The sequence below is a fragment of the Triturus cristatus genome, chromosome 1_1, assembly GCF_964204655.1.
Source record: "Triturus cristatus chromosome 1_1, aTriCri1.1, whole genome shotgun sequence".
Lineage (NCBI taxonomy): Eukaryota > Metazoa > Chordata > Amphibia > Caudata > Salamandridae > Triturus > Triturus cristatus.
Window position 1 is genome coordinate 561,502,844 of NC_140579.1, and position 16,005 is coordinate 561,518,848.

Sequence of the window (16,005 nt, forward strand, 5' to 3'; positions counted from 1 at the left end):
TTTGGCGGTAAAGGGCGATTTTGGCTAAGCCAGAATATGATCTTGTTTTTCAGTTGGTAGAAGGCTTCGCTTCTGCCCTCCTCTAGGGGTGGCACACCAGTAAGAACCACCACATACGGTACTGCTTCCGGGGGCAGATCAATTGGATACCTATTGGGTCCGATAGACCTCGCCGGTTCATCAGAGCCGTTAGATTTCCGGGTGTTTGGTATTAAAGCAATTCTCGGAGAATTTGTTATTCCACCTTCATGGGACCCCGAGTTTGTCCTGTTTGCATTTGGGCCTGTGTTTATAATTGGGATTAATTGCAATGATTTTGTTTTGACTAGATTAGTAGTTAATGGTTCCTTTTGGACCATTTTATTATGGTCCACGACGGGATCGGGGAGGGCTTGAGGTGCCTTTTTTAAATCCTTAATAGCCCCATTAGTTTCCCGGATTGCAAGTTCCAATTTATCCAGTTGAACTGCAATTCTTTTTATCCTCTCTACCAACGGAGATATGAGAGATCTAATTAGCTGTTCCATACTACCCAGTAGGTCAGTAGTAGATGCATCTTTCGGTGGTGTTTATGAAGGCATTGCTACTGCGGATGTTAATGGTATGCTGGGAGAGGGGCTTTGAAGGTTCCCAGAATTGGTATAAGAGGACAACTTATTCTGCGAACCATTCCCCCTCTTCCTCTTTTCTTTCGGTGGTGGACCTTGGGGGTAGAGGTTTTTTAGGGTTTTTGTGATCTTTTGGGCAGATTTTATGGGTGGCAGCGGAGTGTTCATCATAGTCTCGACCAGTGGGATCGGGTTGCTCGGGGAGGCGGAACCCGTTATACCCGGGGCGTTGACTTCTGCTGGGCAGGGGGGGCTACCCCGCAGGAGTAAAGGGATACTATCACTAGGGGATAACCCACAATCCTCGCTTGCACAATATGTGCTCGCGACGGGTGAGAAAGCCAACTGTATCGGGCCCAGAGATGAACGTTTGTTCTTGATAATTTCTACTGAGCGTCGTCTCTCGGCTCGTTTCTCATCAAGGGTAATTTCCCTGTCAATATCTGAGATGGGCCTAATGACAAAATTGGCAAGTATACCTCGACTAACACTTCCGGCCATTAGAGACTTGTCTCTAGAGAGGGACGACATCACAACGATAAAATCTCGTCGTGATAGACACCGGGGTGGCCTAGATCGTGAGCCTTTAGACTTCAACAATAAAAACTTCAGGATCAATAGTCGGACAGAATAAAACACAATGCAGTATAAGATGTTAATCACAGGTAGCAAACTGCACTAAAATGGATGAAAAACCTTCCAAGTAAATAGCAGTCCTTGATAAGGGAAGGGGCCCAGCCCGGCCTTGTCCGACCTTTGCCCGGGCTTAGCCCGTGCGCGAGCCCGCGACGCGGGGTGTGGAGCCGATTCTAGAGCGCCTCCCGGCATGGGAGGGGATCCGGGGAGCCTGAGTAAGGTAGTCCACTCTCGCCCTCCCTCCTCCCTGCGGCCACGAAGATCTCAAGCGCGGCGGCGGGAGGGGGGAGACAGCAGGAGACAGCAGGAGCAGCAACAATGGCGCCACGCGGGGAAGACCTCACAGTGAGTACAGGTTCCAGCGAGGGCTATCAGGGAGCCAAACAGTCACACACTTACACTGAGACCAGCAGCATAGCCTTATACTTATAATCCTCCCGAAGGCACGTATAACAAAGTTTTTTTCTTTTTTAAAGTGCAGAGTGTTTCGGATAAGCGGATACCATCAAGGGAGTTATTTGAATTGAAAGTAGTGTTGCAATGAACCCGGGCTTCACTACTCCTCAGCAGGAATAGGATTGGGTGCTTAAGTGTGCAGTGAGTCCCAAAGTCACACACCCATCAATATGCACTAGTTTACTTACTTTGTCGTGTACTGGCGAGTAGAGGAAACAAGAGCGTTATCGTTGTCCATCAGAATGCTCCCAAACAGATTATGAATGAAACCGGAGGGTAATATCCAAAGACTCTCACACCCGGAGCTCAGGAAGCTAGCGTGTAGCCGCTCGTGCCGGTATCCTCTCCAGCACTGATTTGCAGATCAGCCGGCAAACACCTCTGTGGCCACGAGACAGCGCCGAAAAGAAGATGGGAGAGAAAGCCACTCTGGTCCGGTTAAATTCGCACTTCGGAGCTCTGAAGGGCCGCTAAATCAGAAAAACGCCTTCAACGCCTTAAACGCAACCTCGCCGTCCGCCATCTAACTCTGCTTCTGCAGCACAGCACAACCTCGAAGGCTTCTGAAACATAAACATAAATAAAAGCCATTGTCATTTACAATGCCAATAGGTCAAACTTGCGTAAATGCGAGACCTATTGCATTGCAAATGCTTGTTGTTAAATGGTGTAAATCCATTCAGTAGTTCCTGAGAATTTCGAAAAACAAAACGTTTTGATATCTAGGGCAGCGGTGGGTTCGCGAACCCTCCCGATCATTATTAGAGCACTCTGGCGGCTTGTATCCCCATACCAAAAAAATACATCTTCTGATTGACAGAAGCTCACCGAGTGTGAGATCACCGGAGTGCACTCTCTGCCCAGATCACCTTCTGTCACGATTCTGCATTTTTTGTTGGTTATTGTAAACTGTGCTATTCTTTTTTGTACTGTTTTGTGCCCCCCTGCCTATTTTTCCTCCCGTTCTGTTTCCCGTTCCCGCCGCTGCATTCCCTGTGGCCCCGCCCTCCCGCTCGCCCATTCGTCCTGCTCCCCGCCTCCCAGCTGCTCCTCCCTCCCACCTACTCTTCTTATGGTGGCCGCTGTGCGGCAGTGCAGCGGGCGCGCCGCTGGCGTGCCTAAGGCAAGACCATCTGCGCCCATCCGCGCCTGGACTGCGCCCAGCGCCAGACCCCTTGGCCCCTGCGAATGCCACGATGCCCGACAACTCTACGATGCCACCACCCTCCACGCTCTCAATGCCGGCCGATCACACACCTGCGCCCGGGCCACCCCAAAGCACACCCAAGGACCCTTCTCCTGCCCGAACTGCAGCTACACCAGCCTCCAAACCACCACCATGTCCACCGGGGTAGGACGCAACAGCCTTCAATGCCTTCTACTCAACACCTGCTCCGCCCGCAAACACGCCATCGAACTCTGAGACTTACTTGACTCCTCCTCCCCAGACGTCGCCTTCCTGACGGAGACCTGGTTGAACCCCTCCTCGGCACCAGACATCGCCATAGCCATCCCTGATGGCTACAAGATCACGCGCAAGGACTGTACCAACGGAACAGAAGGAGGAATCGCCATCGTCCACAGAAACACCCTCAGAATCTCGACTAGCACCAACGACACGCTTATCGCCGCCGAACACCTGCACTTCCAGATCCATACCAACCCCAACACCACCCTCAGAGGAACCCTCATCTACAGACGACCGGCCCGCGACCGCAGTTCAGCGACTCCATCGCCGACTTCGTCAGCACGCACGCCCTTGCATCCACGGACTACATCCTCCTCGGAGACCTGAACTTCCACCTCGAGAACACCAACGACAGCAATTCCACCACCCTGCTTGACAACCTCGCCAACCTCGGACTCAAACAGCTCATCACGACCCCCACCCACTCTGCCGGACACACGCTCGACCCCATCTTCTCCACCAGCAACCACGTAACCTTCAGCCACACCACTGAACTCCACTGGACAGACCACCGCTGCGTCCACTTTACCTTCAAGAAGCCTACCAGCACACGCAACGGGCCCTCCACCGCAGCTGGAGAAAAGTCACCGAAGAACAGCTTGTCAGCACCCTCGCCCGAAACCCATCAATGGACACTACCGACACCGACTCCCCCGCCCTCAACCTCAGGCAATGGACCGAAGACCGCGCCAACACCCTCACCCCAATCAAGAAACCCTTGAACAGACGTACCGACAGAAAAGCCATCTGGTTCACCGCTGACCTCCAGGCATCCAAGCAGGCCTGCCGTAGGCTCGAGAAGAAGTGGCACCACGAACAGACACCGGACAGCAACACAGCCTACAAGAGCACCATCCGCAGACACCACCAACTCATCTGAACCACCAAAAGGATCTCCTTCAAAGAGCACATAGACAACAACGCACACAACAGCAAAGAGCTCTTCAACATCGTGAAGGAACTCTCCAACCCCAGCTCCAACTCCAACGCCATCGCAAGACCTCTGCGACTCTCTAGCCACCTTCTTCCACATCAAGATCGCAAACATCCAGGACAGCTTCAGCAACCAGCCCCCCCCCCCCCCCGACAGACACAGACACCTCAGACTCACCACCCCCCAGCCACATCGACCCCCTGCTTTCCTGGACCCATGTCAACACCGAAGACACCATCAAAATCATGAACTCCATCCACTCCAGCTTACCATCTGACACCTGTCCGCACCACATCTTCAACAAAGCAAGCTCCACAATCGCACCCCATCTCCGCAAGATCATCAACAGCTCCTTTGAGACCACCACCTTACCGGAGAGCTTGAAGCACGCCGAGATCAACGTCCTACTCAAGAAACCCAAGGCAGACCCCAAGGACCTCAAGAACTTCTGGCCCATCTCCCTCCTCCCGTTCCCGGCGAAAGTCATTGAGAAGATTGTCAACAAGCAACTGACCTCCTTCCTCGAAAAGAAAAACATTCTGGACCCGTCCCAATCTGGATTCCGCAGCAACCACAGCACCGAAACAGCCCTCATCGCTGCCACCGAAGACATCAGGGCCATGATGGTCAACGGAGAAAGCACGGCCCTCATCCTCCTGGACCTTTCGGCCGCCTTCAACACCATCTGCCACCACACCCTCCGCACACGCCTCCACAACATAGGGATCCGCGACAAAGCACTGGACCGGACCAACTCCTTCCTCACCGGCAGAACCCAGAGTGTCCGCCTCCCCCATTCCGCTATAAAGACACCAAGATCATCTGCGGCATATCCCAAGGATCGTCCCTCAGCCCGACACTCTTCAACGTATACATGGCACCGCTCGCCAACATCGTTCGATCACATGACCTCAACATCATCTCATACGCCGACGACACCCAGCTGATCCTCACCCTCACCAAGGCCCCCACCACCACCAAATCCAACCTCCACGAAGGAATGAAGGCCATCGCCGAATGGATGATGAACAGCCGCCTGAAACTGAACTCGGACAAGATGGAGGTCCTCATCATCGGATCCACCCCATCCGCCTGGGACGACTCATGGTGGCCGTCCACACGAGGAGCTGCACCGACGCCCACTGACCATGCCCGCAACCCGGGAGTCATCCTGGACTCCGCGTTGTCAATGACCCAACAAGTAAACGCTGTCTCCTCCTCCTGCTTCAACAAACTCCGCATGCTTCGCAAGATCTACAGATGGATCCCCACCGGAACCAGAAGGACGGTCACCCAGGCCCTCGTCAGCAGCAGACTGGACTACGGCAATGCTCTCTACGCAGGAACCTCAGCCAAACTCCAGAAATGACTACAACGCATACAGAATGCCTCTGCACGCCTCATCCTCTACATTCCCCGACACAGCCACATCACAGGCCACCTGAAAGACCTGCACTGGCTCCCCGTCAACAAGAGGATCTTCTTCAAGCTCCTCACCCACGCTCACAAAGCACTCCACAACACCAGACCAGCATACCTCAACAAACGATTCACCTTCTACACCCCGAACCACCAGCTTCGCTCCGCTGACCTCACCCTCGCCACCGTCCCCCGAATCTGTTGAGCAACCACCGGTGGCAGATCGTTCTCCCACCTCGCCGCAAAAACATGGAACACCCTTCCCATCTGCCTACGTCAGACCCAGGACCTGCTGGCCATCAGGAGACTCCTCAAGACCTGGTTGTTCGAGCAGTAGCAGCACCCCCACCACCCCCAGCACCTTGAGACCCTCACTGGTAAGTAGTGCGCTCTACAAATTAACTGATTGATTGATTGTTCACCGAGTGTGAGATCAAAGGAGTGCACTCCAGAAGTCTCTGCCCAGCTCACCAAGTGTGAGATCACCGGAGTGCACTCACGGCTCCGGCACCCCGCTGTCCCACCCTCGGCTTTGGGAGGAGATCGGTGTAACGATAGCTCAGATCGAGCATTGCACACTTGAGAGCGCTGGCGCAACAAGGGCTGGGGGCAACGCAAACACCGCACTGGGGAATTAGGTGCTGGCTATCATGCGAACACACACAGTCACTCACACACAAATCATGTGCCCTGGACGCCAGGTACCATCATGCAAACACACAGACGGGGCCATGTATGTGCCTGGGACATCGAGTGTTGTCTATCATGCAAACACATACCCAGATCATGAGCCCTGGGGCATTAGGTGTTGGCTATCATTCGATCACACACAAACACACACACATAAGTTGTGTACCCTCAACCTCAGGTACTATAACGCGAACAGACACCCAAATCGGGTGCACGGGGGCATTAGGTGCTGACTATGATGACACAACCAGCACCGCTCAGGCGTACACATACCCAGAGCTTATGCCCTGAGCCACCAGGTGCTTTCATGTGAGCACACACCCAGATCACATGCCATAGGACATCAGGTGCTATCATGCGAACACACACCCAGATTCCGTGTCATAGGACACCAGGTGCTTTCATGAGAAAACATACCCAGATCACGTGCCCGGGGGCATTAGGCACTATCATGCGAGCACACACCCAGATCACATGCCATAGGGCATCAGGTGCTATCATGCGAGCACACACCCAGATCACGTGCCATAGGACACCAGGTGCTATAATGCGAGCACTGACCCACATCACGTGCCATAGCACACCAGGTGCTATCATGCAAACACACACTCACATCACGTGCCCAGGGGCATTATGTGCTGGTTGACAGGATAGCCAGCACCGCTCGAACCAACACGTCAAATCACAGCTGTGGGGGGCATTAGGCGCTGGCTATCACGAAGGACCACGCCAGGCAGAAAAACACATGCCAGATCATATGCCCCTGGCTACCAGGATACACGGCGCCGCTCAGACGAAAACACGGTTTGACACACGCTCTGGGGCATCAGGTTGGACTGGGGCAAAACATAGTTGCGGCCTCCGTTCCGTTAGTGAACCAGACAGCTAATAGAAGTGGCCACATCTGGGCAGCTTTGAACTTATAAAGACGCTGTGTGGCCTCTTTGTAAGGTATCCGAGGCTGCAGGGATCTGAGCTTGCCATGGCAATGCTTGTGATAATATCCGGGAAATAATAAGGTAAAACCGTCCGCCAGTCCATAAAAAGTCCACTAACAACTGAAAACCGACCCACAACTGACCTGGCAGACCAGCCCCTCGGACACTGCCTGAGAGCACCATGGGCCAGTCCGATCCTGATCAGGTGCCGGCTATCACGTGAACACATACCCAAGTCATGCGCCCGGGGGCATCAGGTACTGCCTATCACACTAACACATACCCAAGTCAAGGCGCCCCGGGGGCATCAGGTACTGGCTATCACGCAAACACAAACCCAAGTCATGCGCCCTGGTGTCCGGTGCTGACTACAAGGTCACAGGACACCAACCTAGACATTGATAAAGCAAATTTTAGAGTAGCTTTATCGCTTTATCATAAAGAAATTAAACATGCACGCAGATTATATATAGCTGCGCAATTGAGACTAGCAGACAATGCGCCGAAAATTCTTCACCGAATCTTGAAAGATTTCACCTGCCCTAAAGCCTGTGATCTGGACAACTTGCACTCCCAAGCTCTTTGCAATAAAATCAGTTCCTTTCTCATCCAAAAAATCGATACCATCTATGATAAATTTGCTAGTACCAGCCACCCCTCAATGCCAGATGACACTGTTAAACCTTTCACCGTCAACCCCTCACCTCTGATGTCTTTCCCCCCCATCCTACGGGAGATGACATCTACTTTATTACATAATGTCACATCGGGCTCCCCTGTAGATGTTATGCCTGCAAGATTAGGAGCATCCCTTGCGTCCGCACTTGCGGATCCTGTTACTACGCTGTTTAATTCCTCTCTAAGTTCGGGCTTAGTTCCCCTTTCTTGGAAAGCTGCACAGATCATACCCCTATGGAAAAATAACAAGCTTCCTATGGACGATCTCGCCAACCTTCGCCCTATCTCTCTCCTCCCTCATTTGAGCAAGGTTCTTGAGAAATGTGAATAAACACATCTCTAACCATATCGAAACAACAGGCTACCTGGATACGTCACAATCAGGATTCAGTGCAAATTATAGCACTGAGACGGCCTTGGTTGCTGTAACCGACTGTATCAGACGCACGTTAGATCAGGGACAGTCTGCCATCCTGGTCCTTTTAGATCTCTCTGCTGCGTTTGATACGGTGGACCATCAGACCCTGCTCGAAAGATTAAGAGGGGCAGGATTAGGAGGTACGGCGCTTAGCTGGGTTACCAGCTTTCTCACTGACCGTACACAAACCCTGAAACTCGGTCCTTTTCGCTCCGCCACCAAGTGTCTGACCAAGGGTGTGCCACAGGGCTCTTGTTTGAGCCCTACACTGTTTAATATCTACGTGGCCCCCCTTGCCTCTCTTTTAAGATCTCTTGGGTTCATCCCCATTTCCTATGCGGATGACACTCAACTTATCTTCCCATTTGATAAAACCTCTCCTTTGCTCAAACCTGTTTTTCCCAAGGTATGCTGGCTATCTCAGAATGGATGTGTAGTAACTTTTTACAGCTGAATGCCAATAAAACTGAAATCGTCCTTTTTGGAGACGCCACCATCTTATGGTCTCCTACCTGGTGGCCTACTGAGCTGGGGCCCGTCCCATTGCCTAAGCTCACAGTAAAAAATGTGGGCGTCCACCTTGACCAGGCCCTGTCCATGAAGGATCATGTCTCTTACACCGTCAGCACATGTTTCTTCACTCTGCGTCTTCTGAAGAAAGCTTTACCATACCTTCCAGATCTTTTTCGCAGGACACTGGTCCAGGCCCTGGTATTAAACAAACTTGATTATTGTAATTCATTAATGATCGCTACTAACGAATCTGCTCTTAGCCGTCTGCAAGTGGTGCAAAATACCGCAGCACGACTGGTCACTAAAGCTCCCAGCAGATCGACCTCTACTCCGCTACTACGGCAACTGCATTGGTTACCAGTGAAGAAAAGAGTCAAGTTCAAACTTTGCTGCCTGACCCACAAAGCACTGTGGGGCCCCGGCCCTTCCTACCTGACTGAAAGACTTCATTGGTACATCCCCAATCGAGATCTGAGGTCTGGTTCTAAATCGCTGTTAATCGTCCCGAGGATTAGGAGAACGCGTTTGGGCGGCAGATCTTTCTCCTACCAAGCTCCTTCGGTATGGAACCAACTACCCCTTTCACTCAGACAATGTTCCGAATATCTTGAGTTTAGAAAATCTCTTAAGACCACTCTCTTCTCGGAATAATAATACCTCGGTACACCAGCTCAGGGTGGCTAGCGCTGAGAGACCCCTTCGGGGGTGATTCACGCGCTTTATAAATTATGTAACATAACATAACATTGGTGTCTGGTGCCGATTACCAGGATATACAGCACCGCTCAGATTAAACATACCAAATCATGTGCCATGGGCATCAGGCGATAGCTATTAGATTAGACAGCACCCCTCAGGCCAACACACACCAAATCATGAGCCTAGAGGTGTCACAGGCTAGTTATCGGAGAGAAATCCCTGCTCGAGCCAACACACACCAAATCATGAGCCTAGTAGTATGACGGACTGGCTATCGGGCCAACACCCACCAAATCATATGCCCCGGATAGGTGAGTGACACGGGCAGGCAGACCAGCACAACACGTGCCGGTATGGCAGTGCACTGTGCTGCAGCGCCCGCCACCCTGGGGGAACATAGCAGCCGTACGCAGTTTTTGTACAGCCATGGATGCTTTTCACACTCACACCCAAGTGGTGCAATATCCGCGGCCGATGTTAACAGCTGAGCGGCAAAGCCCACACCGATGCTGCGAACCAGGCAACGTGTGTGTATGTATGTGTGTGTGCTTGCTGGGGTACTTGTCTCATCTCACCTCCATTGCACGTGCACGGCCTTCTCTGCGCCACGTGTCCAGCTGGCCGGGTTCAGAGGTGACCCTGTAGCACAGGTAATGCCTATGTGGTGGTCCCAGGATCAAAGGGGTGACCACAATATGCCCTTTAAGCCACATCCAGGGCGCATGAGCGGCTCCCAGCAAAAGCCGAGCTCGGCCGACACGCTGCAGAGGCGGACGCGGGAACGAGCCCTGCCTTGATGAGCAGATGAAGAGCTGTCAGAGAAACGCTGTGTGTTTTATTGTCTTTGTTTTCTCTGCTACTTGAAGGGCGCCTTGCTCGCGCAGATATCCTGCACTGATTCGGTTTTAAATAAGCAAAACCAGGGCTCTTTGTCACGAGTCGAGCAGAGGCAAGGGCGGTCTGTTGTCAGCAATTAAAACACTAATACACAAAAGGTTGGTCACATTTTACAGAGCGCCAGCCATCTCTACAAAAACCCATCCCACACAATTGTACAAGAATGCATTTTGTGTGCATGCTCTTCTGGCCAATTCCGGTGCCTCCATGGTGCAATCCGCACATTTTGCAAACTGCTACCCCTCAGACTCACATACATGAAACATAAACGTTTCGATGGAGACAAAATATTGTGAAACTGAGTATTCTTGACAGACAGGCAGATAGAATAAATTGGTTGGAATATTGGTTAGAATAAATGAGATATATAGCGAACTTGAAAAAATATCTAGCCAAGATGAAGTAAGAATGGGTCTAACAGACATCAAAAATCGTGTATTAAAGTATGAGCAAATAATTAAAGAAAGAAAAGCCAGCAAATTTCAACGTGACAGAAACGATTACCTGCACGGTAGAATTTATACCTTTTCAAGAAGATTTGAAGACATCCGTCGTCAAGAGTTATCAAAGACAAGTGGTGGCCCCTCAGGACACCGTGAACCCAGCGAATCGGAATTAAGTTCAGAAATAGAATCTGATCCTGAAGCAAGCGGCAGTAGGGATCAGTTACATAATGCACCAACACCGATTCAAGAACTCGGTTTTTTACGAGTGGAGCGTTTGATGAGTCTACGCCCAAGACCTCCACGACAGGAGTAAGCATCAAACAAAGCTCAAAGCCAGGGAACAGAAGGAGGAAAAACCGTCGATGGGGCAAACAAAACACAAAAACCAACGTACAGACGGAACAAAAGGAGATGAATAATACAACAGGAACAGAGAACACAGTAGTCAATTTAACGACCATGGCTTTGACACAAGAGGAAGAACAAATCCTTGCTTTAGAACTATCATATTGCAAGGAAACTAACTTTGACTATACACAGACTAGAATAGACCTGTATCACTTCATCCGTAAATTAAAATTACGCAAACATTTCTTTAACACCAAAGAAAGGATTGATGCCAGGGATCATGGTGGCACCATGCCCCCAGAACTGGATACCTTAAGCGTAGCGGATATGACCTTCATAAGAGACATGACGGAGCTGGAAAATGATGATATAACCGATGTAATAACTAGCGGTCAAGCAGCAATTAGATTGGATCTAAACATATATGCAGCTGTGGTTACACCATTTAGACCAAAATCTATTTTCAACCCTTTAATGCCTAGGGACAATATTGACATTTTTGCTGATAAAATGATCAAGGACCTCAAGCAACTGGCAAAGGAAAGCAGCAATATGTTTAATAAAACCAGGCACAATGAACTGACAAAATATTCCAGCGTCATGCAAAGGATAAAAGAACACCCCGACATTGTTGTACGATGGTCAGATAAAGGGGGTAATGTTGTACTTTGGCCTCTTGAAATGTACAACAAAGAGGCAATGACCCAACTATCGGATAAGGATTGTTACACACGGATCAGTGCCACCAATATCATCAGCATCAAAGAGAAATATCATGGATGTTTGTACGAATGGAGAAGGAATGGGTTGATAACAAGGAATGAATTGGATTTCATGAAAAATGACTATCCTGTGATACCTCAACTTTATTTGCTCCCGAAAATCCATAAAAATGCAGAGTGTCCTCTGGGCAGGCCAATCATATCCGCCATTGGGAGCCTATTTGAAAATACGAGCAAATTTATTGACTTTTTCTTCAGCCATTCGTACAGGCTTTGCCAGCATATACTAAAGACACCGGAGATTTCCTAACTAAAATCTTTGATTGTAACTGGCATGAAGACTATGCATTTGTCACATTGGATGTACAAAGTTTATACACGAGCATCAGACATCATGATGGCCTGAATGCAGCAAAATACTATCTGAGTACAAGGGATATAAGTTTTTATCAACATACACTTATGTTATTACATATGATGGAATGGTGCCTGGAGAATAATATCTTTATGTTTGATAGTTTGCTTTACAAACAGACACAGGGCACAGCCATGGGTACTTGCTTCGCCCCCAGCTATGCGAATTTGCATATGGGCTGGTGGGATGAGCAAGTAATCATGAGGGCATTTAACACCCAGATGTCTGAAAATGTAGTCGTGTACCAACGCTACATAGATGATATTTTTATTTTATGGAAGGGCACTGAACAAAGTGTCAATGATTTTGTTGATGAAATCAACAAAAATGATTTAAATCTCAAATTCACATTTACCATGAATAGGAAATCCATTGTATATCTTGACTTAGAATTGTATACTATCAACAACAAAGTACATTCACGCACATTTAGGAAATTAACATCAGGGAACGCCATTCTACATGCCCAAAGTTTTCATCCTGTAAAACTTATTGAAAGTATCCCATATGCCGAGTGTTTGCGTATGAAACGGAATTGCAGTACTGCAGAGAGCTTAAAAGACTCCACAGATAACTTGTTTAAGAGACTTAGCAACAGAGGCTATAAGTCGAAAACCTTAGAAATAGCAAAACAGAAGTGCTCAGCTATTACTAGAGAAGATCTTGTATTTAAAACTAAGGAAAGCAGAATAATCTCAGGGGAGTCAGTAAAACAGACACCAAGACTAATTAATTACAGGATATAACACATACCATCACAATTTACGGAAAATCCTGTATAGACATTGGCCAATAGTGCGCTGTGATCCTACCATAGGCCCATCTTGCACTAAGCTTCCCCAGTTAACCTTCAGGAGAGCCAAATCGATGAAACAAGAACTTGTGTCCAACGCTCCTGCGCAGGACAAAGGTATTAGTTGGCTCAAATCCCAAAAAGGTTTTTTTAAATGCACAAAGTGCAAAGCCTGCAAATATGGAATTAACACCAGATCAGTTTCCACTCCTCTAAGAAAAACTCCACTTGAGTTCAGGGAGAATTACACTTGCAAAACAGATTTTGCGGTATATGTGTTACGTTGAACCTGTGAAAAAATGTACGTGGGAAGTACCATTCATCCCGTACATATTAGGATACTACAACACCTAAGGGCCATCAGTAATAATGACCCTACATATCCTGTGGCCCGCCATATTAATAAGGTACATGGCGGCAAAGTGGAAGATCTTTCTTACTTTGTTATTGACAGCATAAAGAAGAACATCAGAGGTGGCAACAGACAACTTGCACTTAGGAGACTAGAGTCGAGATATATAATCCAGTTGGATTGTAAAATTCCGAATGGTATGAATGCTGACGAAGCTATGAGTGTACACCTTTAATCATTTAGCACTAGTAAAAATATGATGTAGAAGTCTGCCCGCTCTAGATTTTTAAACTAACCCCATGAGATCTGACTCACTCTTCCTTTTCATTTTTTTTCACATTATGTTTCATTTATCACATTCCTATTATTTTTATTTTGTTTTAATTTTTAACTATCTAGATTTCCTTATGTAGTAATAACCATTCAGGTTTGCCACCATTACCAATTCAACAAAATCGAGTAGGGGTATGATCCGATGCCAGCAACATCATTGCCCACTTGGGCTTTATGCTGATATGTTTATATGTTTATATATTGTTTAAACATTGTTTACATACTGTTTATATATTGCATTGCAATTCACAGTGACTATAAGCACACGCGGTTCATTCTGTGGCAAGTAACATCATTATTAAATGTTGTTACCGATGTTACATATGGGCTTATAATATTAGACTGACACGCTCGCTATACATTTACAGAAATACAACAATTATTTTGTATGAGTAAATAGAATGTTGAAAATATTACACAATCCATACTAGGTTAATTGTGGTATAGGTGGCTAATGCATTACTCATTAAGGTAATACGAGTCAGAAGAAATATTTTTCTGTTAGTATTTTTTCTATGTTTATCACGGATTTACTGGTTGCTAAGCGACCTTCTGGTTTGTGTCACATGTACTGAAATGCTTAAATTAACTTACCAGAGTGAGGCCAGACACAGTGAGCAAGGCGGACTTGTCTGCCGAAACGCGTCTGGGCCACATTGTTGGAATAAAGAATTTTCTTTGAATAGCATCCCACGGAGTCAGTGACTGTTTCTACACGCGAGAAACCAGGATTGGAAGCAATAAATATATATATATATATATATATATATATTCACTGAAAAAACCATAGGTTTCACACAGGTTATAGTTAGGAATTAGCATTTAAAAAACCTTGCAAATTCACTGAAAAAACCATAGGTTTCACACAAGTTATAGTTAGCTGTACATTTCACTCGTAAAAAAACAATGAAATTCCACGTTATAGTTAGTGCAGGCAACTAAAACTCACGCGACCGCAATCCTCTGCTGATGACATATGTGTCTTTATGAAAAAAAAATATTTGTAATATATGTATAGCTAAAATTTAATGGAAGAAGACATGGGCAAATAAGTGTCTAAATACAGTATTAGCATCAGCAGAGGATTGCGGTTGCGTGAGTTATAGTTGCCTGCACTAACTATAACGTGGAATTTCATTGGTTTTTTACGAGTAAAATGTACAGCTAACTATAACTTGTGTGAAACCTATGGTTTTTTCAGTGAATTTGCAAGGTTTTTTAAATGCTAATTCCTAACTATAACGTGTGTGAAACCTATGGTTTTTTCAGTGAATTTGTACGTTTTTTTAAATGCTAAGGTACTTTACGCCGTTCGTGCCGTGCGCGCCCACTTCACGCAGTTCGTTCCGTGCACGCACGGTGGGCACGCGGTGCGCTGGATGGGCCATGTACGCACGATGCGCTTCGCGCACCGTCCGCACACGGAGGACATATTATGCGCTTCGTTGTGAAAGGTTATCTATTAAATGTTCAAAATTTAGATATGCAATGCCCAAAAGGTGCCCTGCGGGCACCTTTTGCACACGGGGGGGGGGGAATATGTGGAGTTTTTTTTTTTTTAATTATTTTTTTGCCATACGCGTACGGTAAGCGCATTCGGCGTTTTTAAAAAAAAAAAAAAAAAAACATATTTTTGGCCTTGGGGGTCCTTCTGGGACATCCTAACCATGGCTAGGTGGTTAGGAGCTGTCTAGCCTGCCCCTTTTCATGTTATCCAACTTTGTTTTTCCTCCCCCCCTCAGAGTGCGAGAGAGAAAATGGCGGCCGACACTTCCTGGTTTCGACCGATTCGAATGTTTACTTTGATCTAACAACCAATCAGAAACGCGCTCGCGCACGGCACCGTACGCGTACGGTAAGCTTACCGTAAGCGCACGGTAAGCGCACGGTGCGCTGCCACAGATATATATATTGATTTAAATGCTATTTTCTCAGGAACTACTGAACAGATTTACACCAGACCTACAAAAGGCACTTCCTTCACCTTATGGCTACCTCTCTGCCAAATTACAAGTAATTCTGTTCAGCCGTTCGGGCTATAGCTGTGTCTAAAGGTCCTATGGAAAAATGCATGGGGAAAACGCGTTTGGGGACCCCCCTTTTCAGGGTAGGAGCGGAGCGTAGCGCCCCATTAGTTTTGAAAATTTCGCGAGTATTCGTCAACCGGCGCCAAAGTTATTCAAAATAGAATGTTACGGATTTCCTATGGAAACATGGTCCTAACTATAACTACCTACTGGCG